The sequence below is a fragment of the Elephantulus edwardii genome, unplaced genomic scaffold, assembly GCF_000299155.1.
Source record: "Elephantulus edwardii isolate Elephantulus edwardi_28Jun2011 unplaced genomic scaffold, EleEdw1.0 scaffold00010, whole genome shotgun sequence".
In the NCBI taxonomy this organism is placed as follows: domain Eukaryota; kingdom Metazoa; phylum Chordata; class Mammalia; order Macroscelidea; family Macroscelididae; genus Elephantulus; species Elephantulus edwardii.
The window spans coordinates 11993920-12007488 of record NW_006399760.1 but is presented as its reverse complement, the minus strand read 5'-3'; positions in this window follow the sequence as shown (position 1 = coordinate 12007488).

Below are 13569 nucleotides of genomic sequence, written 5' to 3'. Positions count from 1 at the left end.
TTTATTAGACTAATGATTTCACTCTAAATCCTATTCCAAGAACAACTTAGGCAGGTAAAAAGGTACAGATACCATTGTAAATCAGCTTAATATATTTAAAAACATAAAACTGTTTAAACAATAACTTCTTAAAAAATATATGGAAACAGCCCAAATGTCCAGCCACGAATGACTTGAGAAATGTTAGTACATTTACACAATGGAATACTAAGCATCACACAAGAGCAATGATTTTGTAAATCATTACCTAACTTGGGAGGGACTGAAAAGTATTATGCTAAGTGAACTAACTCAGTCCTATGGGGATAAATATTGTATAAACTGAGTATAAGGATTCAAGGGGCAGAGGGGATTAGAAACAGAACAATGAGGATGGAAGCGGGGGAAGTAATTATGAAGTTGTACAATTTGATGGAGGTGAGGAAAATTAGAAGAATCTGTTCTGGAAAACAATGTATTCAAATTTTGTAAATAAACTAGCATAAAACACACAGAGAGAAATATACTAATAAAGTAAGGGAAAATATTATAGATTATTTATACTGTATTATATAATTACTCTCCAAAATTCTCATAAATTGTCAGTTTTCACTGCTAGATTAAATTATAGAAGAACATTGTTCTTCTCTAAAATTACAGTATTACTTTTTAAAAAAATTAATGAATTAGAATTTACTAGACTATGTGAGTATTTTAAAAACTATACATAAGGGAAAGATTACTAACAGTCAAGAAACATTTTCATTAACTGAATTGCTCACTTTTTCATGTTTTTAACATACCATAAACACAATCTTAGGGAGTAGCTAGTAGTCTTTATAAATCTTGCCTAATAGCACAGTGAGTTTTAGTTCTTTAATAATTTAAGAACAATTGTAACAATAATGATGTCCATAACAGTAATATCTCTAAATTCTATTGCATTCCAGATAATTTGTTAGCTGTTTTACATATATTGTTCAATTTATCCTTCACAATAACCCATCAAATTAGGTATCATTAATATCCCCAATTTAAAGATGGGAGAACTCAGATTTTTTTAGTTGTTAAGTACCCTCAAGCCAGAACCAACTTAGAACTGACCATCTAGTGGGTTTTCAGAGACTGTACTGGAGGAGTACTGAAGAAAGGTCATATTTTCTTTGTGGAACAACCCCTTGCTTTTGAACTGTGTGAACAACTTGTTACTAAACCACCAGCACTCTCTAGACAATCTTCAGTGTTTGATAAAATATACATTCACTACTACATTATATTAGCCTTTATGCTACTATCTATAAGTTTCATAACAGATAATGAAAGTATAATTTTTTAATTGTCAGGATCTAAAACAGTTATATTGGAGGAGGCATTTCACATTAGAAAAAGCTAATACCTGTAGATCTAAAGAGTTTCCATCACTTTAATGGATTAAATGTGCTTAGATGATCATGTAATAGTTGTTGCCCATTACTAGTAAATTAATAGTGAAATGGTATGAAACAGAATCTGTAGAATACAGCATGCATCTGATGGTCATTTATTTATTTCTATTTTAAAGATTTAAATTATGAAATATGAAATACTTTTTTCCCTATGATTATGAGAAATAAATCATTAACAAAACCAAGAACTGCATCTGATTGATTCATTCAGAGTCAAGCTCCTGCAACAAACATACTAGAAAGGTAATTGATACTTTTGGGTAAATGTTCAATTAATGACCTGCATTTTATACTATCCTCCAGAGACCATTTTACTTATTATGCTAAAACTCAAATATATTCTAGTTTGCCAAATTTAGAGCAGCAGTATCTTAACATTGCCCTTAATTAAAATTCAATAAAACCTCTCATTTTTAAAGTTATTGTGGTCAAAACTGTGGGTGTGCTACCGGATCCAGAGATAAAGGCAGTTAAAATAGATTTAACCACCTGTGAGATGTAATAATCAAGCTGAAATGTATGGCCTGGAGTGTTTTCATAGCTATTATAAAAGTAAACATAGATAGAAGAATAAAGGAAGCATTGAGATATGACCACTAAAAATTATTGTCACATAATTGATGGCAAATAAATTTTTTGTTAATCCAGTGTACTCAACACTCCAAAACAACACTAAAATTATCTTTTAAAAATCCATACATTTATCAATCATATACATACAGTTTTCTCAATAATAGCAGATTCTCAATAATAGAAGGGTTAGGATCTAGGGGTATCATTGAGCTCAGAGAATATCTGTATCTGAATCATTAAAAGATATGTCATTGAGAATAAAAATTTTACATGGAGATTATCCTTAGATTCTACATTTCACTTTGATAATTGTGCTATTATGTGTCCTGATGTTAATAGCAACCGTAATCTAGGCAATTATTCTTATATAAATTTAATCTAATTTAACCAAAATTCAGTCTTGCATAATCTCTACCATTTTCTATAAGGTTAGGACTAGCCAGAATATTCACTTATTAACTAATAAGAATTGATCATGTAAGAGAACTCTAGCAGCCTAGTGAGTAGACAGCTGAGATGCGAACCATAAGGCAAATGGTTTGAATATACCAGCTGCTCTGAGGGAGATAAAAATGAGTAACAGTACAGCTATAAACTAATGTTTTGGAAATGTGCCTAGCTGTCTCTATGATCAAATTTCTCAAGTATAAAAGAAATTAATTCCACCCACCTTATAAGGCTATCTGAAAAGTTAGATGAGACATATATATTAAATGACTTTGTAAACAGTTAAATAAATCATAATATTTCCTAAATCAGTTGCCTGGCATCCATTCACATGAAAAACATCATTGACTGATTTTAAATAGTTTTCAAATGCTAATTTTGGCAAGTATAGATCAAATATATTTTTAGTGAGTCAAAATTATTATTTTTTTAAAAATTATTAGTGAATTTATAGTCTCAAGTCCGATAACTAGAGAAGAGAGTTAGCTAACTGAAATAAAAATTTGTTCTCTAGAAACATGTTTTGATCATTTAGATACAAATAATTTCTACGGAGAGAATATTAGAAGTATTTTTTTTTACTTTTTATTTTTACCTTGTTTACAAGACCTCAAGATGACCAAAATGATTCTCTTATTACTACACACAACTAAGATTGATAAATTGGTTTCTCCTGTAGTAACAAGTAACGACATCTTGAATAAAATGCAAATCTCAAATTAATAAACAGAATTGTGAAATCTTCAGGATTCTTCTTAGTGCCTTATTTTCTATGAAAAAGAACCTTTCCTACATAATTATTATGATGAGCTAGGACTAAGATGGCCCAATCGTTGTTACAATTATTTGTCATAATCCCAACCCTTGGCTATCTCAAATATAAAAGAAGTAGACATTGCCTAGACCCACACCATCTCTATGACTGTTGAGATCGAAACATATAATAACTAAACCTAGAACTCCCAAATGAATAACCAGATATGGTTTGTTTTCTTTTTTTAAAATGGAGGTATGGCATATCAAATACTGTGGACAGATGAGAGTATTTGTAAAGAAAGAATATGCAGCAAGGTCATCTGGAAAACTGCTGTGATTACGTATAGGCTATCAAATAATAAACTCGTATGCATATTTATACATTTACTCAACATATAATTTGAGGATTATTATGAACCAAGAAATGTAATAGGAATAGTATGAATATAAAGGTAAATCTGATGAAAATTATCCAAGTAAGGATCATGCATGAATAAGAGAACAGATAAAGATAATTAAGGTAAAGATTATAGTTAAAAACACGGATTCAAATATAACTATGTAGAAAAACTATATTATGACATCAGAATTTACATGCCACAAAATACACAAATTTCAGGAAAGATTACATAAATGGGAGGATCTGAGGTAACTTTATGGAAAACATAGTCTTCGTGAAAAACCTGGCACCACTGAAATGTCTAGGGTGACGAGCACAAGTTTGTTAAGAGTAGGAAAAATAACAGCAAAAGAGAATTCTGGGAAATTAATAGTTTGGACAACAGAAGAACAATTTGTTGTTGTTAGGTGCAGTTGAGTCAAGCACAACTCATAGCAAGCCTATGAACAATGAACAATGTCCTAGCCTCATCATCTCTGACATATTTGAGTTCACTGCTGGAGTCACTATGTCAATCTATTTAATTTGGGGGTGTCTTCTGGAACCTCCACCTCTCTAAGTGTGACGTCTTCTTCCAAGGAATAGCTTCTTCTAGCAATATGTCCAGATATTGAAAGACAAAGCTTCATAATCTTTGCCTCCAAGGAACACTGGTTCCACTTTTTCCAAAGACCTATCTGTTCTTTTGGCAGTCTGTGGGATATTTAACATTCTCTTTAATTTAATTTAATAACATCACAACTCAAAGGCATCAATTCTTCTTCTGTCATCCTTATTCATTGCCTAGCTCTTGGATGTGAAGCAGATGATCGAAAAGAATATGGCCTGAATCAGGTGGACTTTAGTCTTCAAACTGACATCATTGCTCTTAAATATTTTGGAGAGGTCCCTAAGAGCAAACTTTCCCAAAACAGTATCTTTTGAATGATGGTACCAACAGTGTTGATTGTTGATTCAAGTATGATGATGTCATTGACAGGTTAATTAGGGTAAGGGAATAATAATAAGAAGAAGAAGAAGAAGAAATAAATTTTTAAATTAAAAAAAAAGAAAATAAGGTAAATCTATAAGATAAGAAGGAACCCTCTTGTACTGCTGACCTAAAGGTACATGGTTCAAATCCACTAGCTGCTGTGCAGGAGAAAGATAGACACTCTTCTTCTCTGCAATTTATAGCCTCTGAAAACCCATTAAGGAGTCAGCTATGAGTCAGTACCTACTCAAGGGCACACCTAACAACCTCATATGATGCTAGAGGAGAGCTGGTGATGTAGAGAGTTATATATTGAGCTGCTAAGCAAAAAAAGTTGTCAGTTCAAATCTACCAGCCATACTGCACAAGGAAGATGAAGCAGCCATCCTACAAACAGTGGATGCTTCAGAAATTGGATGCAGAGTGGATTTTAACCGTCTGTATTTAGTTTGGCAGTACAACTCCTTTTCCAGTTGTTGTTGTGTGCTGTCGAGTTAGAATAGATGTATCGCTGACCTTCCAGTTGGTTTTCAAAGTCAGTTTGATCCCACAGGAGCGGATTTCCCATCTTCTTCCTGCAGTGCAGCTGGTGGATTGTTTCACATGGCTTTGTACTGGCAGCTCAACTCCTTATCCATTAGGTCACCAGAGCTATAGATTGACTGTATTCTCTCTCTTCCTTCCTCCTCATTTAGAAGCATCTCTTTTATGCCTCTAACTCTCAGAAAGTGAATAAAGATAGAGTTACCCCAACCTAAGGTTGCAACATAATTTGAAATACCACCAGCAAGGATTTAAATGGGCTCAAAGTTTAAGATAATTATATACACAAATCGCTTACTCTGTCACACCAGAACCAACTCATAGCTGACCCTCCGCTCAGGTTTCCAAGACTAGATCATGCGGGAGGAGATGAACCACCTTTTTGCTGTGGAGTTGCTGGTGTATCCCAACAGCTAAAGAGGTAGGACCTTGGAGTTAGCAACAGAGCTCCCTTCCTGTCAGAACCTCCTTTAAATGACTCATTCCAAATAGACCCCAGAACACCTGAGCACTAAAAGCATCAGAGATTTTAACCAGTGACATAAGAAACAAGGTGCCAAGCGCAGGGCCAGTGTCTCCATTAGCTCCAGCAGTCCTGATGTCTTCCAGGTCTGTATATTCCTTAAGGTCCTATGTCAAGGGATTTACTTTATTTTTCCTTGGAAAAATATTTCGAGGTCCGAATATTTTAAGTTATCTGTGGACTCTGTACGGTCGGAAAAAATATACTGGCACTCTACTGAGCTAAGGAAAATTAGTTCTCATATAACTAAAATTATTTGGAAAGAAAGTAGTGAAAGCGTGGGGCAGAGTGTGGCGGACAGAAGCAGGATGGTACTGTATCAGATAATTCCTAGCAGAACTTCTTTGAGCAGAATTTGGGGTTCGGTTTCTGCTCTACTCACTCCAATTTTTTAAGTTTGGTTTGCCTGCATTATGACACACATGTTCCCTGTTACCATAATAGACTGCATATGTAACGTTAACTACATCATTTCAGAGCTCTATTTGCAGATTCTATATTTTATTCGATTCATACTCCCCCCAACCCCAAAGGAGACAGGCTGTTAATCCCCATCCACTGTGGGAAGCTTATGCTATGGCTGGCAAAATGTAAGGGAAAAAAAGTCTTTGTATTCCAGTTGCCATGTTAGCTGCGATACACACATATATACATTTCATCTCCTGTGTTGTTCTTCATTAATTCATTTTGGGATTTATAGTGCAGCATTTCAGCATCGACTTAGGGAAGCTCAGGGAAGATATTTTTCTTAATGTTTTTATGCTCAATGCATTCACTCTGCAGCGGAATTCAGAGCTATAGTGGGTGTATATATCTATCCACACTCTCTAGTTAGAATCAAGCTTAAACTTTGGATGATCCCTATATGGAAACTTTTTTTGTCACCAAAAAAAACCCCTATGCCACAAAACAATGGGATAGCAATGAGATTAGATACCGTTTTCTCCCCTTATATGTCCTGTATGAAGTGTAATTGTAACAAGAAGAGAGTTCAAGGAAATTAAGACACTGAGTCACAGACAGCATAACATTTTAATTTGTATCAATATTTTTCACATCTTAAATTTAAATAGATCTTTCTTGATAAGAAAAAGAGTAAGTGAAAACAACTTATTTTGTGTGTAAAAAATTAGTAGAAAATATGGTTCAAAAGACACTTATCAGAAAAAAAAGGAAACATAAAAGGAAAATAGTTACTGAAACTTTGACTTCATTACATAAAACTATACTAATAGTTTGCATTTTGTCACTTTGCAACGACATCTAATTCACAAAATGTGTTTTATTTAGCTAGTTTTGTTACAGCTTTGTTCCAGGAAAGATTACTTCATTTATGACTTCTAAGAAAACTCATATAAATATGGGAGTAATGTTAAGAAATATTATTCACAGTAACTTTATTTCTTCAACAGGGAAACTTTAATTGTGTGTTTGTGTTAGAAAGTTGCTGAAGAGTTGAATATGATTAATACTTTTGTATTACAATAATCATTTTCAGATACAATAAGCACAATTTTACAAAGAAAGGAAAACTTTTTAATGATAAAATCCCATGAACTTTTCCTTTCAAAGTTAATGAAAGGATCCTCAATTATTTCCATCTTTTTAAAGTTTGTTCTCTTGAATTTACTTATAGATAAATTGTTTCAGTGGACAATGCCAATTTTCAAATAAAACCATTCTCATTTCTAACTTGAAAAAGACTATTAATTACGCAATGACAATTTGATATGTTAAGCAGTGGAAAGAATAAACTGAAAAATTATGTACACTTTAGTCCACTTATTTCTGCTTGGTTCTTACAGGATGTAACAATAAAAGTATCATATTAATTGGGTGTGTGGGGTGAAGGAAATGGGAAGGATCTTTTGTGAAAAACAAGGTATTCAAACTTTGTGAATAAATCAGAGTAAAATTTTAAAAAGTGTTATATGAATCAGTCATTTCTAAAACCTTAAGAAACATTCAAAAATAGTTATTTTCTTATGTTGTTGCTGTTGATGGCCGTCGAGTCAAGCACGACTCATAGCGACTCCATCAACAAAAGGCCTGAACACCTTCCACAACCATTGCTATTTATCAAAGTTCACACATGCTGTTTCGGAGGTGGATGTCACTCCTGCTTACAAATTGTCTTATACTATACATTTAATATGCTTTAATAGACTATTTCTTTGTAATACAATTAAACATAAAACGTAGTGAAATATATAACATATTTTTACTTTTGTAGTTTTTAAAATAGATACTTTAAAAACACTTTTTTAAACTTTCAAGTGACAATAAGCATATTAAAATACAAAACATGGCATTTAAAAATTCTAAGTCAGCAAAAAATTGAACAGCAAGTTTCCAAAGCAAAATCAAAACTGGAAACATAATTGTAAAATACTAAGTTAAAACTAACAAGAGTACTAAAACTATATTTGAAGTTTCATTATCCAAGTCTTACTTTGAGAATGTGTTTCATTTTCAAATAAGAAAAAAGAAATATAGATATATATATAGATATATAATATATGTAATATCACAGACTTTATAGATCAACTCTCCTCTTTGATCATATAGACTATACCCACTTACATGTCCGATCAATCTTCTGTAAGTCAAGATCACAAATGCTCCGGCAATTCAAGGTCATAATTTCTTTTTCTTTTTGAAATGCTATTTGGTGATTGACAGAATTCCATACTGTATGTATATACCTTAGATCCATCACTCTCATCTATCACTCTGAATTTCATATGAAATTGATGTTGACACATCACATTTGAATAAAACAGTGGTAGAACATGCATACTCATTTACACTTTAATATTAATTGTTACACTTTTTATGCACCAAATAAATGTACATAATTGGTAAAATGCAAAGGAATTAAATTAGCCAAATATGCATTGTAAAAGACAAGCATTTCCCTACTTATGCATTGCTAGATATCAAAATATGTGATAAGTTAAATGATATATATCATTATAGAAAGTAAAATTATTTCTAGATCTGTGTAGAAGAATTTAAAGTAATATTCTTACAAATCTAGTAAAGCAGAATAAAATGTTCAATAAATTTAGATTGGAATTCAGAAAATGCAATATATAATTATTCTCAAATTGAAATTTCTTCAATGAAGCATCACTGAGTGATAGATAGGTCAAAATTGGTACATTTTAAGATCTATTTCAGAAACCCCTTAAACCTTGCACAGTAAGTAGTAGTAAGTAGTAAGTTGTTGTTATGTGCTGTCTAGTCACCTGCGACTCGTAGTGACCTTATGTAAAATAGCCCTAAACCCTCTTCTATCCTGTGACAACCGCACTGTCTCTGACACACCTACCACGATCACCTCAGTCACTGAATCAATCCACCGCATAGAGAATCTTTCTCTCCTGGGCTGTCCATCCACCTTCCCAAGCATGACATCCTTCTCCAAGAACTGGTCTCTCCTTGCAACATGTGCAAACTATGTCAGATGAAGTTTCAGGATCCTTGCCTCCAGGAGCAACCTAGTTTAACCCTCATCAGGACGAATCTGTTCATTTTCTTAGCAGTTCATGGAATATTCAATACTCTTCTCCAACACCACATCAAAGGCATCAATTCTCCTTCTATTATCCCTAGTCATTTTTCAACTTTCTGAAATATAGCAAGTGACTGAAAAGACCATGGCTTGTGTCAGACACACCTTACTCTCCAGAGTGACACCATATCTCTTCAGTACGTTAGAGAGGTCCTTAACAGCAGACTGTCCCATTGCAATATGTCTTTTAATTTCCTGGCCACTGGTGCCAAGAGTGTTGATTGTGGAGCCAGGCAAACTAAAACTATTGACAATCTCAATCTCTTCACCATCCATACTGATGCTGCCGATTGGCCAAGTGGTGAGAATCTTTGTCTTCTTGATACTGAGCCTCAATCCATATTGAAGGCTGCAGTCCTTGACCTTCTTTCTGCAGCAAGTGTTTCAGGTCCTCTTCAGTTTCAGCAAGCAAGCAGGTTTGTGTCACCTGCATAATGCAGATTATTAGTGAATCATCCTCCAATCCTGATGCCACACTTCTCCTCATAGTAGTAAGTAGTGATGTCTAACTTCCAGAAAACCTTGGAAGAAGAAGTGAAGAAGATTGACATTGTAGACTATCAACTGACTTTCAATAGATGTTCTTATAAAAGTAATTTTTTCACTATAGTTTTACCCTTTTGTTGATGCTGCTGTTGTTGTTGTTTTTATTGTTATGTATCATCCAGTCAAAACTAACTTATAGCTGATCCTCCAGCAGATTTTCAGAGGCTGTAACATGTACAGAAGGCGATCACCCATCTTTCTCCTACAGAGCAATTAGTATACCTTTGGGCTGACAGCAAAACTCTTTACCACTTTTTCCCAAAGAAAATGGTTTCAACAAGTGTAAAGAGAGTTCAATTGACCAAAACTATGCCATACTTTTAGCAAAAGAAGAATATCATGTGATTTGAAAAATGACAGTTTTGATAGTGCACAAAAAATCTAAAAGGAAAAATTTAAAACAAAATGTGTATTCTAATCTGTAATGTTAAAAAAATGAGACTAATAACCACAGAAGAGTTAAAAAGAATTAAAAACTAATTCTAAAGCAAAATATATTGTGTATTTAATGGGTGTCGATTACATTAAGAGTAAGTGCTAACAATCTCCATCCACATCATCTTTCTGTTCTGAGAGATGTGGATGTGCAGGAGGAAGGGGGGATTAATCATTGGGTTGTACAATTTGATTGGGGGGGTGCGGGAAATTGAAAGAATTTGTTCAAATTTGTATTTGAATTTTGTAAATAAACTATTAGAAAAATTTAAAAAAAAAGTAAATTTAAAAAAAATATGACTAGCTGTCTTCCCTGAGAACTTTGGATAGATATACTTTTATTAAAGCCTTGAACAAAGCTCCTTAGAACTTAATCACATTTCTGTAAACCTATATCAATGCTTCTCAACCTGGATATGATTGACTCTTTTCACCAGTTCTAGAGAAGTTGGAACCAAGCTGCTTCTTGGAAGCACAGATTTTGAGCTTCCACATCACATACATGTAGCCAGGAGGAAACAGTCTTTGGAGAAGAATATTATGCTTGCAAAGGTGGAAAGGGTGAGGGACGGCTCAGGAGAGGAAGACCATGAATGAGATTGACACAATAATTGGGGTAATGAGGGTAGGTGTGTCAGAGACAATGAGTTTGGCTCAGAATAGAGCAGGATTCAAGGCTATTGTTCATAGGGTTGCTACAAGTTGTAGTCAATTCAACAGCAACAACAACAATTCTTTGTTGTGGAGGGTTGTGTTTTGTATTGTAAGATGTTCAACAGCATTCCTGACCTCTACTCTCTGGATGACATCCCTCTATCTAAGTTGGAACCATTTTTAAAATATCTTCTTATTGTCAAATGTCCCCTGGGGGGAAAATTGCCCCCCTCCTCTGGAGGACGACTGCACTAGAGGGAGAGGAATAATTTCATCAAAGGCATGATTATTGAGAAATGGAAGAAGCTTAGTTGAGGGGGGAGCATAAGTAACAAAACAAGCAGTTGCAATAACTGAAGGCTTAGAAAAGTCTGGGGTCATTAGAGATTTCAATCACCGTATTATATGTGAACATCACTCCATAATCTAGACAGCAAATATTTTATTCTGCACTAACAAGGATGTCCTGTTGTAAAGATATTTTATGTTAGTGTATTGTTTTGTGCCATTGAGTCAGAATCAACTCATAGCTGACCCTCCAGGGGGTATAATTTATAAATTACGTTCATACTCCAAAGTCACAAAAATTGCCAAGAATTACTCCAGGTACCCCATCAAATAAGTCAAAAAAGTCTTAACCTATTTGAGGAAGATTTCCATCAATTGATTAAATTGTTTTTAAATGTAGATTAATGTTAATCTAAAAAAATGACTGATACATACCTTAGGTTGTGTTAGTTTAAATATTTGATCATTCATTATATTATTAATAACATTATTTTATCGTTAGTTTGAAATATTTTCTCTCATTCATAGTTCATTCATTCTATGGTTCACAGAAGCTATACCACCCATAACGGGAAACCCCTATAACCTTGTGAAATTATGAAATCTCACTGTACTGAGTCAAGTTTGCTCACAAGTCTTGTCAAAAAATGAATGATGCCACTCCCTGTCTAGCTGACCACGCTCAGGAGACTGGCAGGGAGAAGTTTCTGTTGGGTGAGAGAGGGTCTAGACCAGTTTTCATATCTCAAGTGAAAGAATCTTAATGCAGAGGGAGCATTTACAAAGTAGGGCAAAGGAGCAAGGATTAACTGAGATTGTCAAGTGGTTAGATTATCCCACTAGAAGTACAAAAAAATGCATCCAAAAAGATGAGGGTAGAAACAAGATGGGTGTACGTAAGTCATAGTGTTCTTTAGAAAAAGGTTTAAAGATTTGATTTCCCATTAAATAAATGAGCTAGCACAAATCTCATGATTGTATTACAGTCTAAAACAGGATTCTGGGAGTAAAATCAAAATAGCTAAGAGAGTTCTTGACCTTTTCATCATGATCTGGTACCTTTCTTCTCCAGAAATCACAAGAAAAGTGATAGGACAATGGGATTCTGGAGGGAACAACAAATGAGATTTGAAGGAAGTCAAATAATACTCTCTATTTGCATTAAATATAAAATTAATAATATATATATATCTCCGAAGGTGGTATAGCGCTGGTCTGTGTGTTGCTGTACAAAGGTGACTCATGGTTGCTGTGATGCTGAAGACTGTGACAGTGATGTGACAGTCGTGGTAATAGGTACCCATGGTGGACAGTGCTGGCTGGAGCTTCCCGACTAAATCAAGCCTGGAAGCAGGAGCGGCATCCACTTACGAAATGGCTTGCCTCCAGAAACTCTATGTACGAACAGTGCTCAGGCCATTCGTTCAAAGGGTTGCTATGAGTCATCTACGACTCAACAGCACCAGACAACAAACAACAACAAATATTGATGTTATGTGACAGCAAGTTGGAACAAACTTATAGCTGACCCTTCAGAGGGTTTTCAGAGGTTGTAAATTTCACTGGAGAAGACTACCCATATTTTTCCTGAAGAGAAGCTGGTGAATTTGAACCACGTGCCTTTGGATTGGCAACCCAACTTCTTACCACTAGCCCACCAGACCTCCCTATCGATATACATAGATTTAAATAATGAATCATAGACATTGGTTTGGACCCCAGATCCTTCACCTACTAGTTATGTGACTTTTAGTTAGTTAGTACATGTCTCTAAAGCTCAATTGTCTCACAATAGTAATAAAGACATGAATCCGAAGTAAAACCTAGGTGAAATGACCGTTCATATATGATCTCCCTCCTGATGACCGGAAGCTCCCTGGCTCTTATCTCAGATGGAAGTAGAATGAGCAGAACTGGAGTTGCTCACTGGTTGTAATATCCAGGGATTTTGTTCCTTCCATATATTGTCCCTAATTCACAATTATATAACTCAGTGGTTTAAGTTCTGTTTCTGTTGACAGAACAGAATGAAAAGTACAACATTTCATTAATTTTGACATGATTTATCCCTGAATTTTCTACAATTACGAGATCTGGATCTATTTTTTTAATGGCATGATGGTATTTTACAAAGGGCTTCTCAGAAGTTCTACATTTTATGGGGTGCCCTCAGTTTGAGGTCTTCTGTAAGAAAAATGTATATATAAAATTAGGCAAGAAATGGAATGTTTACAACGAGAAAAAATAAATACACATTTGCAAATAAGTCATTTTTTAAAAGCTTGGAAAGAGGTATTGTGAGCCAGTATAAAACAAAAATGTCACTAGTTTCAGCTACATTTATCTCTGGGCTTGGATAAAGTTTCTAAAAGATCTTCTTCTTGTTGTTGTTGTTGTTATGTGCCGTCGAGTCACTTGCGACTCATAGCA